The sequence below is a fragment of the Arachis ipaensis genome, chromosome B10 (genome assembly GCF_059453495.1).
Source record: "Arachis ipaensis isolate K30076 ecotype BB chromosome B10, ASM5945349v1, whole genome shotgun sequence".
In the NCBI taxonomy this organism is placed as follows: domain Eukaryota; kingdom Viridiplantae; phylum Streptophyta; class Magnoliopsida; order Fabales; family Fabaceae; genus Arachis; species Arachis ipaensis.
Window position 1 is genome coordinate 113183641 of NC_142435.1, and position 20789 is coordinate 113204429.

Consider the following 20789-nt stretch of genomic DNA (forward strand, 5'->3'; position numbering starts at 1 on the left):
TTACTTCTGTAAATCCTAGTAACTAGTTTAGTATAAATAGGACTTTTTACTATTGTATTAGACATCTTGGGATGTCTGTTTCTTAGATCATGGGGGCTGGCCATTCGGCCATGCCTGAACTTTTCACTTATGTATTTTCAAACGGTAGAGTTTCTACACTCCATGGATTAAGGTGTGGAGCTCTGCTGTTCCTCAAAGATTAATGCAAAGTACTACTGTCTTTCTATTCAATTCAACTTATTCCGCTTCTAAGATATTCATTCGCACTTCAACATGAATGTGATGAACGTGACAATCATCAACATTCCCCCACGAACGCGTGGCTGACAACCACTTCCGTTCTACCTTCGATTGAATGATTATCTCTTGGATCTCTTAATCAGAATCTTCGTGGTATAAGCTAGATTGATGGTGGCATTCATGAGAATCCGGAAAGTCTAAACCTTGTATGTGGTATTCCGAGTAGGATTTTGGGATTGAATGATTGTGACGAACTTCAAACTTGCGAGTGCTGGGCGTAGTGACAGACGCAAAAGGAGGGTGAATCCTATTCTAGTATGATCGAGAACCTCAGATGATTAGCCGTACTGTGACAGAGCATTTGGACCATTTTCACAAGAGGATAGGATGTAGCCATTGACCACGGTGATGCCTCCAGATGATTAGCCATGCAGTGACAGCGCATCGGACAATTTTCCAGAGAAGATTCAAAGTAGCCATTGACAATGGTGATGTCCTTACATAAAGCCAGCCATAGAAAGGAGTAGGATTGATTGGATGAAGACAGTAGGAAATCAGAAGTTCAGAGGAACGAACGCATCTCTATACGCTTATCTGAAATTCTCACCAATGAATTACATAAGTATTTCTATCTTTATTTTCTGTTTATTTATTATATATTTTCGAAAACTCCATAATCAATTATTATCCGCCTGACTGAGATCTACAAGATGACCATATCTTGCTTCATACCAACAATCTCCGTGGGATCGACCCTTACTCACGTAAGGTTTATTACCTGGACGACCCAGTGCACTTGCTGGTTAGTTGTATCGAAGTTGTGAATGAAAAACAATTCATTAAGACGTGTGTACAAGTTTTTGGCGCCGTTGCCTGAGATCACAATTTTGTGCACCAAGTTTTTGGCGCCGTTGCCGGGGATTGTTTGAGTTTGGACAACTGACGGTTCATCGTGTTGCTCAGATTAGGTAATTTTCTTTTTGTTTTATTTTCAAAATTTTTTCAAAAATCTTTCAAAAATTTTCCATTTGTTTTCGAAAATTATTTCAGAATTTTTAAGAATGAATTCTAGTGTTTCATGAAGCATGTTGAAGCCTGGCTGGCTGTAAAGCCATGTCTAAATTTTTTAGACTAAGGCCTCCACATGTCAGGGAATTGCTTATATCTTCTAAAGCTTGGCTGGCTATTAAGCCATGTCTAACCCTCAGATTGGAGCTTTAGACTAAGAATTGAAGATTCATGGAATTCATATTAAAAATTTTGGAATCCTTATTTTTCTTTTTCACAAATAATTTTTGAAAAATACAAAAAAATTTAGAAAATCATAAAAATAAAAAATTATTTTGTGATTCTTGTTTGAGTCTTGAGTCAATTTTTAAGTTTGGTGTCAATTGCATATTCATCTTGCATTTTTCGAAAATTCATGCATTCATAGTGTTCTTCATGATCTTCAAGTTGTTCTTGGTAATTCTTCTTGTTTGATCTTGATGTTTTCTTGTTTTGCATCTTTTCTTATTTTACATGTGCATTTTTGCATCCATAGAGTCTAAACATGAAAGATTTCTAAGTTTGGTGTCTTACATGTTTTCTTTGCATTAAAAATTTTTCAAAAATATGTTCTTGATGTTCATCATGATCTTTATAGTGTTCTTGGTGTTCATCTTGACATTCATAGTGTTCTTGCATTCATCACATGTTTTGATCCAAAATTTTCATGCATTGCATCATTTTCATGTTTTTCTCTCTCATCATTAAAAATTCAAAAATAAAAAAAAATAAAAAAATATCTTCTCCTTTTTCTTCTCTTAAAATTTCGAAAATTAGATTTGACTTTTTCAAAAATTTTTAAAATCTAGTTGTTTTTATGAGTCAAATCAAATTTTCAAATTAAAAATCTTATCTTTTTTCAAAATCTTTTTCAAAAAATCAAATCTTTTTCATTTTTCTTATTTATTTTCGAAAATTATAAAAATATTTTTCAAAAATCTTTTTCTTCATTTTATATCATAATTTTCGAAAATAACATCATCAATTAATGTTTTGATTCAAAAATTTCAAGTTTGTTACTTACTTGTTAAGAAAGATTCAAACTTTAAGTTCTAGAATCATATCTTGTGATTTCTTGTGAATCAAGTCATTAATTGTGATTTTAAAAATCAAATCTTTTTCAAAACTAATTTCAATCATATCTTTTTAAAAATAGCTTATTATCTTATCTTTTTTCAAAATCATATCTTTTTCAAAAATTTGATTTTAAAATATCTTTTCTAACTTCTTATCTTCTTATCTTTTCAAAATTGATTTTCAAATTTGTTTCAACTAACTAACTAACTTTTTGTTTGTTTCTTATCTTTTTCAAAACTACCTAACTAACTCTCTCTCTCTAATTTTCGAAAATATCTCCCTCTTTTTCAAAAATTCTTTTTAATTAACTAATTATTTTAATTTTTTATTTTAATTTTATTCCTAATTTTCGAAAATTCTCTTTCTCTCTCATCTCCTTCTATTTATTTATTCATCTACCAACACTTCTCTTCATCTCACATCTCTTCCTCACTCACCAAAAATCCGAACCCCCTCTCTCTCTGAGTTCAGATTTTCTCTTCTTCTTTTCTTCTACTCACACAGGGACCTCTATATTGTGGTAAAAATGATCCCTATTATTATTTTTCTGTTCTCTCTTTTTCATATGAGCAGGAGCAAGAACAAGAATATTCTTGTTGAAGCAGATCCAGAACCTGAAAGGACTCTGAAGAGAAAACTAAGAGAAGCTAAATTACAACAATACAGCAAGCACCTTTCAGAAATTTTCGAACAGGAAGAGGAGATGGCAGCCGAAAATAATAATAATGCAAGGAGGATGCTTGGTGACTTTATTGCACCTAATTCCAATTTACATGGAAGAAGCATCTCCATCCCTACCATTGGAGCAAACAATTTTGAGCTTAAACCTCAATTAGTTTCTCTGATGCAGCAGAACTGCAAGTTTCATGGACTTCCATCTGAAGATCCTTTTCAGTTCTTAACTGAATTTTTGCAGATCTGTGATACTGTTAAGACTAATGGAGTAGATCCTGAAGTCTATAGGCTCATGCTTTTCCATTTTGCTGTAAGAGATAGAGCTAGAGTGTGGTTGGACTCTCAACCCAAAGATAGCCTGAACTCTTGGGATAAGCTGGTCACGGCTTTCTTAGCCAAGTTCTTTCCTCCTCAAAAGCTGAGCAAGCTTAGAGTGGATGTTCAAACCTTCAGACAGAAAGAAGGTGAATCCCTCTATGAAGCTTGGGAGAGATACAAGCAACTGACCAAAAAGTGTCCTTCTGACATGCTTTCAGAATGGACCATCCTGGATATATTCTATGATGGTCTGTCTGAATTAGCTAAGATGTCATTGGATACTTCTGCAGGTGGATCCATTCACGTAAAGAAAACACTTGCAGAAGCTCAAGAACTCATTGACATGGTTGCTAATAACCAGTTCATGTACACTTCTGAGAGGAATCCTGTGAGCAATGGGATGCCTCAGAAGAAGGGAGTTCTTGAAATTGATACTCTGAATGTCATATTGGCTCAGAACAAAATATTAACTCAGCAAGTCAATATGATTTCTCAGAGTCTGAATGGAATGCAAGCTGCATCCAACAGTACTCAAGAGGCACCTTCTAAAGAAGAGGCCTATGATCCTGAAAACCCTGCAATAGCAAAGGTGAATTACATGGGTGAACCATATGGAAACACCTATAATCCCTCATGGAGAAATCACCCAAATCTCTCATGGAAGGATCAACAAAAGCCTCAACAAGGCTTTAATAATAGTGGAAGAAATAGGTTTAGCAATAGCAAGCCTTTTCCATCATCCACTCAGCAACAGACAGAGAACTCTGAACAAAATACTTCTAATTTAGTAAACTTAGTCTCTGATCTATCTAAGGCCACTGTGAGTTTCATGAATGAAACAAGGTCACCCATTAGAAATTTGGAAGCACAAGTGGGCCAACTGAGTAAAAGAGTCACTGAAATCCCTCCTAGTACTCTCCCAAGCAATACAGAAGAAAATCCAAAAGGAGAGTGCAAGGCCATTGAAATGACCATCATGGCCGAATCCAAGGAAGAAGGGGAGGACGTGAATCCCAAGGAGGAAGACCTCCTGGGACGTCCAGTGATCAATAAGGAGTTTCTCTCTGAGGAACCAAAGGAATCTGAGACTCAACTAGAGACCATAGAGATTCCATTAAACCTCCTTATGCCATTCATGAGCTCTGATGAGTATTCCTCTTCTGAAGAGAATGAGGATGTTACTAAGGAGCAAGTTACCAAGTACCTTGGTGCAATCATGAAGCTGAATGCCAAATTATTTGGTATTGAGACTTGGGAAGATGAACCTCCCTTGTTCACCAATGAACTAAGTGATCTGGATCAACTAACATTGCCTCAGAAGAAATAGGATCCTGGAAAGTTCCTAATACCTTGTACCATAGGCACCATGATCTTTGAAAAAGCTCTGTGTGACCTTGGTTCAGGGATAAAGCTCATGCCCCTCTCTGTAATAAAGAAACTGGGAATTTTTGGGGTGCAAGCTGCTAAAATCTCATTAGAGATGGCAGACAATTCAAGAAAACAGGCTTATGGACAAGTAGAGGATGTGTTAGTAAAGGTTGAAGGCCTTTACATCCCTGCTGACTTCATAGTCCTAGATACTGGGAAGGATGAGGATGAATTCATCATCCTTGAAAGACCCTTCCTAGCCACAGCAAGAGCTGTGATTGATGTTGACAGAGGCGAATTAGTCCTTCAATTGAATGAGGACTCCCTTGAGTTTAAAACTCAAGGACATCCTTCTGTAAACATGGAAAAGAGGCACAGTAAGCTTCTCTCAAAACAGAGTCAACCAGAGCCCCCACAGTCAAACTCTAAGTTTGGTGTTGGGGAGTTTCAACAATGCTCTGAACATCTGTGAGGCTCCATGAGAGCCCACTGTCAAGCTATTGACATTAAAGAAGCGCTTGTTGGGAGGCAACCCAATTTTTATTTATCTAATTTTATTTTTATTTCATGTTTTATTAGGTTCATGATCATGTGGAGTCACAAAATAAATATAAAAATTGAAAACGGAATCAAAAACAGCAGAAGAAAAATCACACCCTAGAGGAGGATCTTACTGGCATTTAAACGCCAGTAAGGAGCATCTGTCTGGCGTTCAACGCCAGAACAGAGCATGTTTCTGGCGTTGAACGCCAGAAACAAGCAGCATCCTGGCGTTCAGATGCCAGAAATGCACAGTGAAGAAGAGCTGGCACTGAACGCCAGAAACAAGCATCTGGCTGGCGTTCAACGCCAGAAATATGCTGCATCTGGGCGTTGAACGCCCAGAACAAGCATCAATTCGGTGTTTAAACGCCAGAATTGCATGCAAAGGCAATTTACATGCCTAATTGGTGCAGGGATGTAAATCCTTGACACCTCAGGATCTGTGGACCTCACAGGATTCCCACCTACCTCACCCTCTCTCTCTCCATTCATGGTCATCCCTTTTGTTTTCCATTTACCACTCACATCCATACACCCACCTACCTTCAAAACTCAACATCTCTTTCCCACCCAATCCCACCCATATCGCCGAATACACACATCTCTCCATCTCCTCCATATCTTCTTCTTCTTCTTCTTCTTCCATTCTTTCTTCTTTTGCTCGAGGGCAAGCAACATTCTAAGTTTGGTGTGGTAAAAGTATAGCTTTTTTGTTTTTCCTTAACTATTAATGGCACCTAAGGCCAGAGAAACCTCAAGAAAGAGAAAAGGGAAGACAATTGCTTCCACCTCTGAGCCATGGGAGATGGAAAGATTCATCTCACAAGCCCATCACTAAGAAAAGGATGGAGTAAACAAGAGAGCACATTCATGGATCTCAACAGGCACATGAAGAAGCTCATCATCAAGAAACCCGTGAGATACCTCAAGGGATGCACTTTCCTCCATAGAATTTTGGGAGCAAATCAACACCTCCCTAGGAGAATTAAGTTCCAACATGGGACAACTAAGGGTGGAACATCAAGAGCACTCAATCATCCTCCATGAAATTAGAGAAGATCAAAAAGCAATGAGGGAGGAGCAACAAAGACAAGGAAGAGACATAGAAGAGCTCAAGGACATCATTGGTTCCTCAAGAAGAAAATGCCACCATCACTAAGGTGGACTCATTCCTTGTTCTTACTTTCTCTGTTTTTCGTTTTAAGTGCTTATCTACGTTTGTGTCTTATTACATGATCATTAGTATTTAGTAACTTTGTCTTAAAGTTATGAATGTCCTATGAATCCATCACCTCTCTTAAATGAAAACTGTTTTAATTCAAAAGAACAAGAAGTACATGAGTTTCGAATTTATCCTTGAACTTAGTTTAATTATATTGATGTGGTGACAATACTTTTTGTTTTCTGAATGAATGCTTGAACAGTGCATATATCTTTTGAAGTTGTTGTTTAAGAATGTTAAATATGTTGGCTCTTGAAAGAATGATGACAAGGAGATATGTTATTTGATAATCTGAAAAATCATAAAAATGATTCTTGAAGCAAGAAAAAGCAGCAAAGAACAAGGCTTGCAGAAAAAAAAATAAATAGCGAAAAAAAATAAATAAAATATATATAGAAAAAGAAAAAGCAAGCAGAAAAAGCAAAAAACTCTTAAAACCAAAAGGCAAGAGCAAAAAGCCAATAACCCTTAAAACCAAAAGGCAAGGGTAAATAAAAAGGATCCCAAGGCTTTGAGCATCAGTGAATAGGAGGGCCTAAAGGAATAAAATCCTGGCCTAAGCGGCTAAAACAAGCTGTCCCTAACCATGTGCTTGTGGCGTGAAGGTGTCAAGTGAAAACTTGAGACTGAGCGGTTAAAGTCAAGGTCCAAAGCAAAAGAAGAGTGTGCTTAAGAACCCTGGACACCTTTAATTGGGGACTTTAGCAAAGCTGAGTCACAATCTGAAAAGGTTCACCCAGTTATGTGTCTGTGGCATTTATGTATCCGGTGGTAATACTGAAAAACAAAGTGCTTAGGGCCACGGCCAAGACTCATAAAGTAGCTGTGTTCCAGAATCAACATACTGAACTAGGAGAATCAATAACACTATCAAAACTCTGAGTTCCTATAGATGCCAATCATTCTGAACTTCAATGGATAAAGTGAGATGCCAAAACTATTCAAGAGGCAAAAAGCTACAAGTCCCGCTCATCTGATTGGAGCTATGTTTCATTGATAGTTTGGAATTTATAGTATATTCTCTTCTTTTTATCCTATTTGATTTTCATTTGCTTGGGGACAAGCAACAATTTAAGTTTGGTGTTGTGATGAGCGGATAATTTATACGCTTTTTGGCATTGTTTTTAGTATGTTTTTAGTAGGATCTAGTTACTTTTAGGGATGTTTTTATTAGTTTTTATGTTAAATTCACATTTCTGGGCTTTACTATGAGTTTGTGTGTTTTTCTGTGATTTCAGGTATTTTCTGGCTGAAATTGAGGGACTTGAGCAAAAATCTGATTCAGAGGTAGAAGAAGGACTGCTGATGCTGTTGGATTCTGACCTCCCTGCACTCAAAGTGGATTTTCTGGAGCTACAGAACTCAAAATGGTGCGCTTCTAATTCAGTTGGAAAGTAGACATCCAGGGCTTTCCAGCAATATATAATAGTCCATACTTTGGCCGAGTTTAGATGACGTAAAAGGGCGTTGAACGCCAGTTCTACGCTGCTGTCTGGAGTTAAACGCCAGAAACACATTACAAGCCAGAGTTGAACGCCAGAAATACGTTACAAACTGGCGTTCAACTCCAAGAATGACCTCTGCACGTGTAACATTCAAGCTCAGCCCAAGCACACACCAAGTGGGCCCCGGAAGTGGATTTATGCATCAATTACTTACTTCTGTAAACACTAGTAACTAGTTTAGTATAAATAAGACTTTTTACTATTGTATTAGACATCTTGGGACGTCTGGTTCTTAGATCATGGGGGCTGGCCATTCGGCCATGCCTGAACCTTTCACTTATGTATTTTCAAACAGTAGAGTTTCTACACTCCATGGATTAAGGTGTGGAACTCTGTTGTTCCTCAAAGATTAATGCAAAGTACTACTGTTTTTCTATTCAATTCAACTTATTCCGCTTCTAAGATATTCATTCGCACTTCAACATGAATGTGATGAACGTGACAATCATCATCATTTCCCCACGAACGCGTGGCTGACAACCACTTCCGTTCTTCCTTCGATTGAATGATTATCTCTTGGATCTCTTAATCAGAATCTTCGTGGTATAAGCTAGATTGATGGCGGCATTCATGAGAATCCGGAAAGTCTAAACCTTGTCTGTGGTATTCCGAGTAGGATTCTGGGATTGAATGACTGTGACGAACTTCAAACTCGCGAGTGCTGGGCGTAGTGACAGACGCAAAAGGAGGGTGAATCCTATTCCAGTATGATCGAGAACCTCAGATGATTAGCCGTGCTGTGACAGAGCATTTGGACCATTTTCACAAGAGGATAGGATGCAGCCATTGACCACGATGATGCCTCCAGATGATTAGCCATGCAGTGACAGCGCATCGGACCATTTTTCAGAGAGGATTCAACCATTGACAATGGTGATGTCCTTACATAAAGCCAGCCATAGAAAGGAGTAGGATTGATTGGATGAAGATAGTAGGAAATCAGAAGTTCAGAGGAACGAACACATCTCTATACGCTTATCTGAAATTCTCACCAATGAATTACATAAGTATTTCTATCTTTATTTTCTGTTTATTTATTATATATTTTTGAAAACTCCATAATCAATTATTATCCGCCTGACTGAGATCTACAAGATGACTATAGCTTACTTCATACCAACAATCTCCGTGGTATCGACCTTTACTCACGTAAGGTTTATTACTTGGACGACCCAGTGCACTTGCTGGTTAGTTGTATCGAAGTTGTGAATGAAAAACAATTCATTAAGACGTGCGTACAAGTTTTTGGCGCCGTTGCCTGAGATCACAATTTCGTGCACCACTACTGTTTTTTATTCAATCACGCTTGTTTCTATTCTAAGATATTCACTCACACTTCACCCTGATGAATGTGATGATCCGTGACACTCATCATCATTCTCATCTATGAACGTGTGCCTGACAACCACCTCCGTTCTATCTGCACTAGCTTGAGTGTGTATCTCTTAGCCTCTTAGTCCATGATCAGAGTCTTCGTGGTATAGGCTAGAATTATTGGCGGCCATTCCTGAGATCCGAAAAGTCTAAACCTTGTCTGTGGTATTCCGAGTAGGATCTGGAAAGGGATGACTGTGACGAGCTTCAAACTCGTGAGTGTTGGGCGTAGTGACAGCCGCAAAAGAATCAATGGATTCTATTTCAATATGAGTGAGAACCGACAGATGATTAGTCGTGCGGTGACAGCGCACTTGGACCATTTTCACTGAAAGGATGGATGGTAGCTATTGACAACGGTGATCCACCAACATACAGCTTGCCATGAAAGGAGACCTGCATGCGTGAAGAAGAAGACATTATGAAAGCAGAGATTCAGAAGACAGAGCATCTCCAGAACCTCAACCTGTTCTCCATTACTGAATACAAGTATTTATTTTATGTTATTTACTCTTCATAAATCCAATCATTTTTATTATTAATTTCCTGACTAAGAGTTACAGAATAACCATAACTTTCTTCAAGGCGACAATCTCCGTAGGATCGACCCTTACTCACGTAAGGTATTACTTGGACGACCCAGTGCACTTGCTGGTTAGTTGTGCGGAATTGCAAAAGTGTGATTGTGATTTCATGCACCAAAGAACATGTCTCAATTTATATAAGAATTCTTTTCATAAATATATTTAACAAAAATATAGTGCCACTGCCACCTAAAGAGGGTTTTGTCACTCATCCTTACAAGAGCTCAAGGTAACTAATAATAATAAATAGTATCCTTGTAATTATTTTTAATATGCAATTAGTCTTGCTTTATTTGTGTTATTTTGTGCATGCAGTGATTCAAAGAAATTTATTATAAGTTTAATTTATATATGGAAGTTAGTTAATCAAATAGTATTGGCTGCAAATTCAAAGAAATTAAAGCACTAACTAGTTGAATTGCTGATACACGTGGCAGAGAAGTATGATAGAAAAGGCAAGAGGTATTAGGATCTCTTCTACAAGTGCCACAAGGACAAGGTATAGGGATGTTTGTTTATTATGTTTTATTTAGTTGATACTCGGTAAAATATTATCTTTTAATTAGTATTAGTTATAGGCATTTTTGCCATTGGTTTCATTATTTTCGGAATTATAAGCATTTCAGAGCCCCAGAGTACCTAGTTTGCACCACCATTGGTTTCATTATTTTTGGAATTATAAGCATTTCCACTCATGTCCATTCCTGTCATGGCTTGCAAGTGAGCCTTTTATTACTTTTTATTATTATTAGTTTTGTTGTTTCTAGGAGTAGTATCTGGGATTTTCTTTCGAAAAAAATGTGGATGTTTTTACATATTGAGTTAGGAAGTTAGAAAAAAATGTTGTTGCAAGCTTGTTATTTTGTACATTGAGTGTTTATGGATTATACTTTTATAAATAATATATATAGCTTTACACTAATTTTGATAAGTTTTTCTATTGACTTCCTTTCTTTTGCTGAGCATTATGTTAGGCTTCTCAATTGCTTCTTTGATGTTTGACTATTTTTTATTCTTTCTCTGTGTTTACTTAGTTTTCAATGGATTTTGGTCAACTTAACTTCTTTTTAAAACAAAAAATAAAAATCTTGGTTTATGATAGTTGCTTTTGTTGACATCCAAGATGAGTTGATGAGAATTGAATAAGGTAGGGTTCTTATTAGAAGATTAGGAATTTGGGAAGAAAAGGTAAAAAGTGTTATCACTATAAGGGTGGCATGCTACTAGGAGAAGCCTCTGATTAAAGATAAGAAACTATGTATTGAAAGAGAGGTTTTCTAATTAAAGTGTTATCACTATAAGGGTGGCATGCTAGTTTCTACTTTTGAAAATTTTGTTCTTAGACAAATCATGATGGCCTTCACTAGACTCTTGCAGAAACTATTTTTGTGTGTCATTATCTTAATTGCTATATCTCTTTGTCTCCATCTCTATAATCTCTCTTTACACAATACAAGCACTTCTCATAACATAAGAATTTGAGTTACTTGAGAATTTGATAAGAATTTGTATATCTAGTGTTATTCTTCTAATTTGATGCCTTGGATTTATAGGTTACTTCGCAGGAGGGTATTGAAACAAAGAAACTTGCTTTGGATATTGCTAATATTTCCATAAAAGAAAAATTCTCAAGTTCTCCCACTACTAGTAGTAATAAAAGATAGTAATCACCTTGCTTAAGCTTACTCGGACACATCCTGACCTTGCAGGTTCTTTTACTTAATCTATTGCCTTAGTTTTTTATTTAAAAAAATGACTCTACTTAGTTTTAGCTTTGAATGATAAGAATACATGAAGCTTATCATTGATTATTGTAGCTGAATTTAAAATAAGTTGCACAATAATTGCTGCAAATTTTTTATTAGTGTAGCTATTGGCTTAATCCTTTGAGCGAGAGACACAGCAAGTACAACATAGATTGTTCAACACATAATTTACCTATGCTTTTGATCATTGATCATTGTTTATTGGTAAAGGAATAGCATGCTGCTTCCTATACAAAAACTCTTTTTTTTTCCAGTCATCTATATATAGAGGAGAATCATATAGAGGGGAATCTAAGAAGCACAGCAAATCGAAAGGACACCATCATTTGACTCAGCAGAAAAAGCAGGAGATTAAGGAAGCTTTTGAATTATGACACTGATGGCTCAAGTTTTCTGCATTCTATCTATAATCAAAATAGTAATGACTATACTTTAATGTATATTTTAAAATGCTAATACTATGATTTATAGGTATTATTGATGCCAATGTGCTGATAAATTGCTTATTTTTTATTGTGTATTATTTTGTTGAGAATTATTGATAAATATGTATTTGAAATACTAATTGAACCTTTTAATATCTATTTTAATTAGAAATTTTTTATTAGTTATTTTGTCTCTATTATAAATTTTTTCTATTGTGCGCAAATTTAATTTATTAATTAAAATAATTATACATGTATGAACAAAAAATTTTAATTTTATTATTTTTTGTATTTTTATTATAAAAGTAACTTTTATTTTTGTCAAAAAGGTAACCTTTCTATTAGTTGCATATTTTGAATATTAGACAACACTTGTATGGTTGTATATCCAAAAGAAAAGGCAACACTTGTATAGGTTGCATATCCAAAAGAAAAGGCAATGCTTTTAAAGGTTGCATATTCAAAACTAATAAGCAACACTTCAAAGGATTACAAATTCAAACTTATAAGCAACACATAAAAGGGTTGCCTTTTATGGCAAATAGGCAACACTTTTTAGTAGTGGTCAAAATATAAGAGAAAAGATAACACTGCAAAAGTATTGTCTCAAACACACCTCTGAAGTATTGTTGTTTTTCAACCAAATGCAACACTTACCAGGTGTTGCCCTCAAAATCGTTGCTTTTGAAGCAAAAAAAAAGTGTTACCTTGATCTAAGGCAACGGTCGCATCTGCAACGCCCCCCAAAAACGTTGCGTTAGGTCCAAAAGTGTTGCCATAGATCAAAAGCAACTTTTTGTCAGCCTTTAGACAACACTTTTTAAATGTTGCCTCAACCTGAAAATGTCGTGTTACGTTTGTTGGGAGGTTTGGGTTAAAAGCTCTTTTGCATGTTTTGGCATTGTGATCAGCAGTGACGGATTTAGAAAATTTTAGAAGTGAGGAAAAAATAATATAGCAAAATAATAAAAAAATATTAATATTAATATATTTAGATATTTAAATTTTGGAGTATATTAGTTAGTCAAGTTTCTAAAAAATAATATAATTAACACATCTAAAAGTATATTAATTTAAAAATACTTTTTTCATTTCAATGTTTTGGTAATATTGCATGAGTAATACATTTATTATTAGAACCGCCGCCATTGAGTTCACCAAGAAGAAGGACGACGAAGACAGTGAGTTTGGAAAAAAGGAATCGGGAGAGAAGACCACACCGGAGTGGGAGCTGACTCCATTTCCCATTCTTCTTCTTCTTCTTCTTCTTCTTCTTCTTCTTCTTCTTCTTCTTTTTCTTCTTTATTTTATAATATTTTTTGTTAGAGGTAATTTGGTAATAAATTTTAAGATTTTGGTAAAAATGATGATTTTAAAACTAAGTTAAACTTTAGGGATGATTTTGTATGCAAAAAAAGGTTGGGGACGAAAAAAAAAATTTCTACTTATACCTTAGGGACCAAAATCGTACTTCACCCTTATTAATACTAACATCTAGTCAAGCATCTAATATCCATCAAATCAAATTTTTATTGATTATTTTTTATATGATACAAAAAAAAATTATACCTTAATAGCTACAAAATCTATAAAGAGTATAACTCGAATGAATTAATTTAGAATGTTCTCTATTTTTTATTTTAGTGTTTGAATTTTCACTAAAATTATGTGAGAGGAATAAAAAACTTGTTAGAAAAATAAAAATTCAAATTAAATAATACAACCACAATTCTCATTATATGTAGGTATAGATAAAATAATATCTTTTTTCTATTAAAAATATTTAAATAATTTTTTGATATTTAATTAAAAATTTGGCATTTTATGATATTATGGTAAAAACTTTTTCGATAAAAATAATATTAAAAGTATAAACAAAAATAAATTAAACGAAACAATAAAAAGTAAATAAATGATATATATTATAAAAAATATTTAATATTAGTAATCCCATTTATATTTAAAATTTTAAGCTTGACTTTAGATAATTAAATAATTAGATTATTATTAATTATTATTATTATTATTTATTTTAAATTTATATAATACAATAATTTTTATCATTGTATTAATATCTAATAACATAAATATTTCTTACATGATTTTCTTTTGAAGTGTGGGGACAAATAAGTTATTACAATGGGACAATTATCTACACATATATATTTATTATTAATTTTTTAAAAATTTAATAGGGCAATTGCCCCCACACTAGTATATGTAGATCCGTCATTGGTGATCAGGCTCACCACACTTTTCACATGTTATCCTGGATATTTTTTTTTGTTTTCGTTCCATTTGGTCCATCTTTAACATGATCACGTCTTCTCCTTTTTGTTGGGCGTCCAATAGGCATTTTGAATTTGGGTGGGAGTGGAGTTAAGTAATCAGTCTTCTTCAATTCCAATATTTTTTACTATTCCCTAGGTTGAGGCAATGGTTATAGGTGGCTGTAAAGCATCCATCTTAAGCCATTGGTGCACATAACTCTCTGGTCTATCACTCCTTTTTGAAATGGCCGTGATGAGCGGATAATTTATACGCTTTTTGGCATTGTTTTTACATAGTTTTTAGTATAATTTAGTTAGTTTTTAGTATATTTTTATTAGTTTTTAAATAAAATTCACATTTCTGGACTTTACTATGAGTCTGTGTATTTTTCTGTGATTTCAGGTATTTTCTGGCTGAAATTGAGGGACTTGAGCAAAAATCAGATTCAGAGGTTGAAGAAGGACTGCAGATGCTGTTGGATTCTGACCTCCCTGCACTCAAAGTAGATTTTCTGGAGCTACAAAACTCCAAATGGCGCGCTCTCAATTGCGTTGAAAAGTAGACATCCAGGACTTTCCAGCAATATATAATAGTTCATACTTTGCCTGAGTTTAGAGGACGCAAATTGGTGTTCAACGCCAGTTTCATGCTGCATTCTGGAATTAAACGCCAGAAACAGGTTGCAAAGTGGAGTTAAACGCCAGAAACAGGTTACAAACTGGCGTTCAACTCCAAGAGAAGCCTCTACACGTGTAAAGCTCAATGCTCAGCCCAAGCACACACCAAGTGGGCCCTAGAAGTGAATTTTTGCATCATTTACTCATTTCTGTAAACCCTAGTAACTAGTTTAGCATAAATAGGACTTTTTACTATTGTATTTACATCAGGAGTTTTATCTTCGGATCATTTTTAGTCTTGGTTACTCCGGTTCCCCTCTGGGGCCGAGACCAATGAACTCCATTATCACTTATGTATTTTCAACGGTAGAGTTTCTACACACCATAGATTAAGGTGTGGAGCTTTGCTGTTCCTCACGAATTAATACAAAGTACTATTGTTTTTCTATTCAATTCAAGCTTATTCCGATTCTAAGATATTCATTCGCATCTCAATATGAATGTGATGATCGTGACAGTCATCATCATTCCCAACCTATGAACGCGTGCCTGACAACCACTTCCGTTCTACCTTAGATTGAATGAGTATCTCTGGGATTCCTTAATCAGAATCTTCGTGGTATAAGTTAGAATCCATGGACGGCCATTCTTGAGATCCGGAAAGTCTAAACCTTGTCTGTGGTATTCCGAGTAGGATCTGGGAAGGGATGGTTGCGACGAGCTTCAAACTCGCGAGTGCTGGGCGTAGTGACAGATGCAAAAGGATCAATGGATCCTATTCCAGTATGATCGAGAACCGACAGATGATTAGCCATGAAGTGACAGCGCATTGGAACATTTTCACTGAGAGGACAGGATGTAGCCATTGACAACGGTGATGCCTAATATACAGCTTGCCATAGAAAGGAGTATGAATGATTGGATGAAGACAATAGGAAAGCAGAGGTTCAGGAGGAACGAACGCATCTCTATACGCTTATCTGAAATTCTCACCAATGAATTACATAAGTATCTCTATCTTTAATTTTATGTTTTATTCATCTTTTAATTAGTAAATCTCTATAATCAATTGAATCCGCCTGACTGAGATTTACAAGGTGACCATAGCTTACTTCAAGCCAACAATCTCCGTGGGATCGACCCTTACTCACGTAAGGTTTATTACTTGGACGACCCAGTGCACTTGCTGGTTAGTTGTGCGAAGTTGTGACAAAGAACTAAGATTATGAACATGCGTATTGAGTTTTTAGTGCCGTTACCAAGGAATGGAACCGTCACGATTTTTGTGCACCAAGTTTTTGGCGCCGTTGCCGGGGATTGTTCGAGTTTGGACAACTGACGGTTCATCTTGTTGCTCAGATTAGGTAATTTTATTTTAATTTTAAGCTTTTTATTTCTTATTTTCGAAAAATACAAAAAAAATCCAAAAAAAATTATAAAATCATAAAATCAAAAATAATTTTTGTATTTCTTGCTTGAATCTTGTGTCAGTTTTTAAGTTTGGTGTCAATTGCATGTTTTTAAAATTTGTGCATTTTTCGAAAACTCATGCATATATTCTTCATGATCTTCAAGTTGTTCTTGGTAAATCTTCTTGTTTGATCTTCATATTTTCTTGTTTTGTGTATTTTCTTATTTTTCATATGCATTCTTGAATTCTTAGTGTCCAAATATTAAAAATTTCTAAGTTTGGTGTCTTGCATGATTTCTCTTATTAAAAATTTTTCAAAAATACATACTTGATGTTCATCATGATCTTCAAAGTGTTCTTGGTGTTCATCTTTGCATTCAAAGTGTTCTTGCATGTTTCCTTTGTTTTTATCAAAAAAATTTTATATCGAGTCTTTTTTATGTTTTTCTCTTTCTTTATTAAAATTCAAAAATCAAAAAAATATCTTTCCCTTTTTCATTCATAAATTTTCGAAAATTTGAGTTGACTTTTTCAAAACTTTTTAAAATTTAGTTGTTTCTTATGAGTCAAATCAAATTTTCAATTTAAAAATTCTATCTTTTTCAAATCTTTTTCAAAAATCAAATCTTTTTCAATTTTTCCTTCATATTTTCGAAAACTTTATGATTGATTTTCAAAATCTTTTTCTTATTTTGTTCTAAACTTTCAAAATCTTTACTAACAATTAATGTGATTGATTCAAAATTTTTAAGTTTGTTACTTGCCTAATAAGAAAGGTTCAATCTTTAAACTCTAGAATCATATCTTTTTAGTTTCTTGTTAGTCAAGTAATCAACTTTGATTTCAAAATTTAAATCTTTTCAAATTTCTTTTTCAAATCTTTTTCAAATTAAGTTTCAATCATATCTTTTTCAAAATCAATTTCAAAATCTTTTCTAACTTCTTTTCTAACTTCCTATCTTTTCAAAATTTGATTTTCAAATCTTTTTCAATTAATCACTTAACTTTTTGTTTGATTCTTATCTTTTCCAAAACTACCTAACTAATTCTATCTCTAATTTTCGAAAATCACCTTCATCTTTTTCAAAATTCTTTTTTAAATTAACTAATTGTTTTAAATTTAATTTAATTTGATTTAGTTTTTCCTTTCTTAATTTTTGAATTTTTAATTTTAATTTTTATTTAAAAACAAAAATAATTTTATTTTATCTAATTTTCGAAAATTCTCCTCCCTTACCTCCTTCTATTTATTTATTTATTTACTAACACCCCTCTTTCACCCAAGAATTCTAACATATTCCCTTGCGTTTGGATTCTCATTCTTCTATTCATATCCTCTTCTACTGACATAAAGGAATCTCTATACTGTGACATAGAGGATTCCATATTTTCTGTTTTCTTCTTTTTCATATGAGCAGGAACAAGGATAAGGACATTCTTGTTGAAGCTAATCTCGAACCTGAAAGAACTCTGAAGAGGAAGCTAAGGGAAGCTAAAGCACAACTCTCTGGAGAAAATCTGACAGAAATTTTCGAAAAAGAAGGAGACATGGCCGAAAATAATAACAATGCAAGGAAGATGCTTGGTGACTTTACTGCACCTAATTCCAATTTACATGGAAGAAGCATCTCAATCCCTGCCATTGGAGCAAACAATTTTGAGCTGAAACCTCAATTAGTTTCTCTGATGCAACAGAATTGCAAGTTTTATGGACTTCCATTCGAAGATCCCTTTCAGTTCTTAACTGAATTCTTGTAGATCTGTGATACTGTTAAGACCAATGGTGTTGATCTCGAGGTCTACAGGCTTATGCTTTTCCCATTTGCTGTAAGAGACAGAGCTAGAATATGGTTGGACTCTCAACCTAAAGATAGCCTGAACTCTTGGAATAAGCTGGTCACGACTTTCTTAGCCAAGTTCTTTCCTCCTCAAAAGCTTAGTAAGCTTAGAGTGGATATTCAAACCTTCAGACAAAAGGAAGGTGAATCCCTCTATGAAGCTTGGGAGAGATACAAGGAACTGACCAAAAAGTGTCCTTCTGACATGCTTTCAGAATGGACCATCCTGGATATATTCTATGATGGTCTGTCTGAATTATCAAAGATGTCATTGGACCATTCTGCAGGTGGATCCATTCACCTAAAGAAAATGCCTGCAGAAGCTCAAGAACTCATTGACATGGTTGCAAATAACCAGTTCATGTACACTTCTGAAATTAATCCTGTGAGTAATGGGACGCCTATGAGGAAGGGAGTTCTTGAAATTGATACTCTGAATGCCATATTGGCTCAGAATAAAATATTGACTCAACAAGTCAATATGATCTCTCAGAGTCTGAATGGATTAAAGGAATCATCCAACAGTACTAAAGAGGCATCTTCTGAAGAAGAAGCTTATGATCCTGAGAACCCTGCAATAGCAGAGGTGAATTACATGGGTGAACCCTATGGAAACACCTATAATCCCTCATGGAAAAATCATCCAAATTTCTCATGGAAGGATCAACAAAAGCCTCAACAAGGCTTTAATAATGGTGGAAGAAACAGGTTTAGCAATAGTAAACCTTTTCCATCATCCACTCAGCAACAGATAGAGAATTCTGAGCAGAATCCATCTAGCTTAGCAAATATAGTCTCTGATCTATCTAAGGCCACTGTAAGTTTCATGAATGAAATTAAACAAGGTCCTCCATTAGAAATTTGGAGGCACAAGTGGGCCAGCTGAGTAAAAGAGTCACTGAAATTCCTCCTAGTACTCTCCCAAGCAATACAGAAGAGAATCCAAAGAGAGAGTGCAAGGCCATTGATTTGACCATCATGGCCGAACCTACAAGGGAAGAGGAGGACGTGAATCCTAGTGAGAAAGACCTCTTGGGACGTCCAGTGACCAATAAGGAGTTCTCCTTTGAGGAACCAAAGGAATCTGAGGCTCAATTAGAGACCATAGAGATTCCATTGAACCTCCTTCTGCCCTTCATGAGCTCTGATGATTATTCTTCCTCTGAAGAAGATGAAGAAATTACTGAAGATCAAGTTGCTTAGTACCTTGGTGCAATCATGAAGCTGAATGCCAAATTATTTGGTAATGAGACTTGGGAAGATGAACCTCCCTTGCTCACCAATGAACTGAATGCATTGGATAGGCAGAAATTACCTCAAAAGAAACAGGATCCTGGAAAATTCTTAATACACTGTACCATAGGCACCATGACCTTTGAGAAGGCTCTGTGTGACCTGGGGTCAAGAATAAACTTAATGCCACTCTCTGTAATGGAGAAACTTTGGATCTTTGAGGTGCAAGCTGCTAGAATCTCATTAGAGATGGCAGACAACTCAAGAAAACAGGCTTATAGACTAGTAGAGGACATGTTAGTAAAGGTAGAAGGCATTTACATCCCTGCTGATTTCATAATCCTAGACACTGGGAAGGATGAGGATGAATTCATCATCCTTGGAAGACCCTTCCTAGCCATAGTAAGAGCTGTGATTGATGTGGACAAAGGAGAGTTAGTCCTTCAATTGAATGAGGACAACCTTGTGTTTAAAACTCAAGGATCTCCTTCTGTAACCATGGAGAGAAAGCATGAAAAGCTTCTCTCACTGCAGAGTCAACCAAAGCCCCCACAGTCAAACTCTAAGTTTGGTGTTGAACCCCCACATTAAACTCTAAGTTTGGTGTTGGGAGGTTCCAACCTTGCTCTGATTATCTGTGAGGCTCCATGAGAGCTCACTGTCAAGATATTGACATTAAAGAAGCGCTTGTTGGGAGGCAACCCGATGTTATTTAATCATATCTATTTTATTTTATTTTTGTTATTTCGTGTTTTATTAGGTTGATGATCATGTGAAGTCACAAAAACTACTGAAAAATAAAAAAAAAACAGAATGAAAAATAGCATGAAAACAGCACACCCTGGAGGAGAGTAGTCTGGCATTTAAACGCCAGAAACAAGCATCTGCCTGGCGTTAAACGCCAGAAACAGGCTACATTTGGGCGTTTAACGCCAGAAACAAGCAGCATTCTGGCGTTAAACACCAGGATTACACAGCAAGGGCGTTTTACATGCCTAATTGGAGCAGGAATGTTAAGTCCTTGACCCCACAGGATCCCCACATCTTCTTCTCTCCTTTTCACACCTTTTCATAACTCTCTTCCCCAAATACCCTTCACCAATCACCTCAATCACTCTTTTCCATCACTTCTTCACCACTCACATCCATCCTCTCTTCCCCATAAACCCCACCTACCTTCAAAATTCAAACTAATTTCCCTCCCAAACCCAACCCTAATGGCCGAACCCTACACCTCTCTACACTCCTATATAAACCCCTCATTCCTTCTTCGTT

General features: G+C 35.4%; 2 non-coding genes across 2 annotated transcripts; both read right to left on the reverse strand.

The window, feature by feature from the left end:
• Window positions 1–3463: 3463 nt before the first annotated feature.
• On the reverse strand, window positions 3464–3571 carry LOC148581346 (small nucleolar RNA R71). The gene has a single exon (XR_015895740.1). It is a non-coding gene; the product is annotated as a small nucleolar RNA R71 (small nucleolar RNA).
• Window positions 3572–18384: 14813 nt separating this feature from the next.
• Window positions 18385–18492, reverse strand: LOC148581347 (small nucleolar RNA R71). Its single transcript, XR_015896317.1, has one exon. It is a non-coding gene; the product is annotated as a small nucleolar RNA R71 (small nucleolar RNA).
• Between the last annotated feature and the right edge of the window lie 2297 nt (window positions 18493–20789).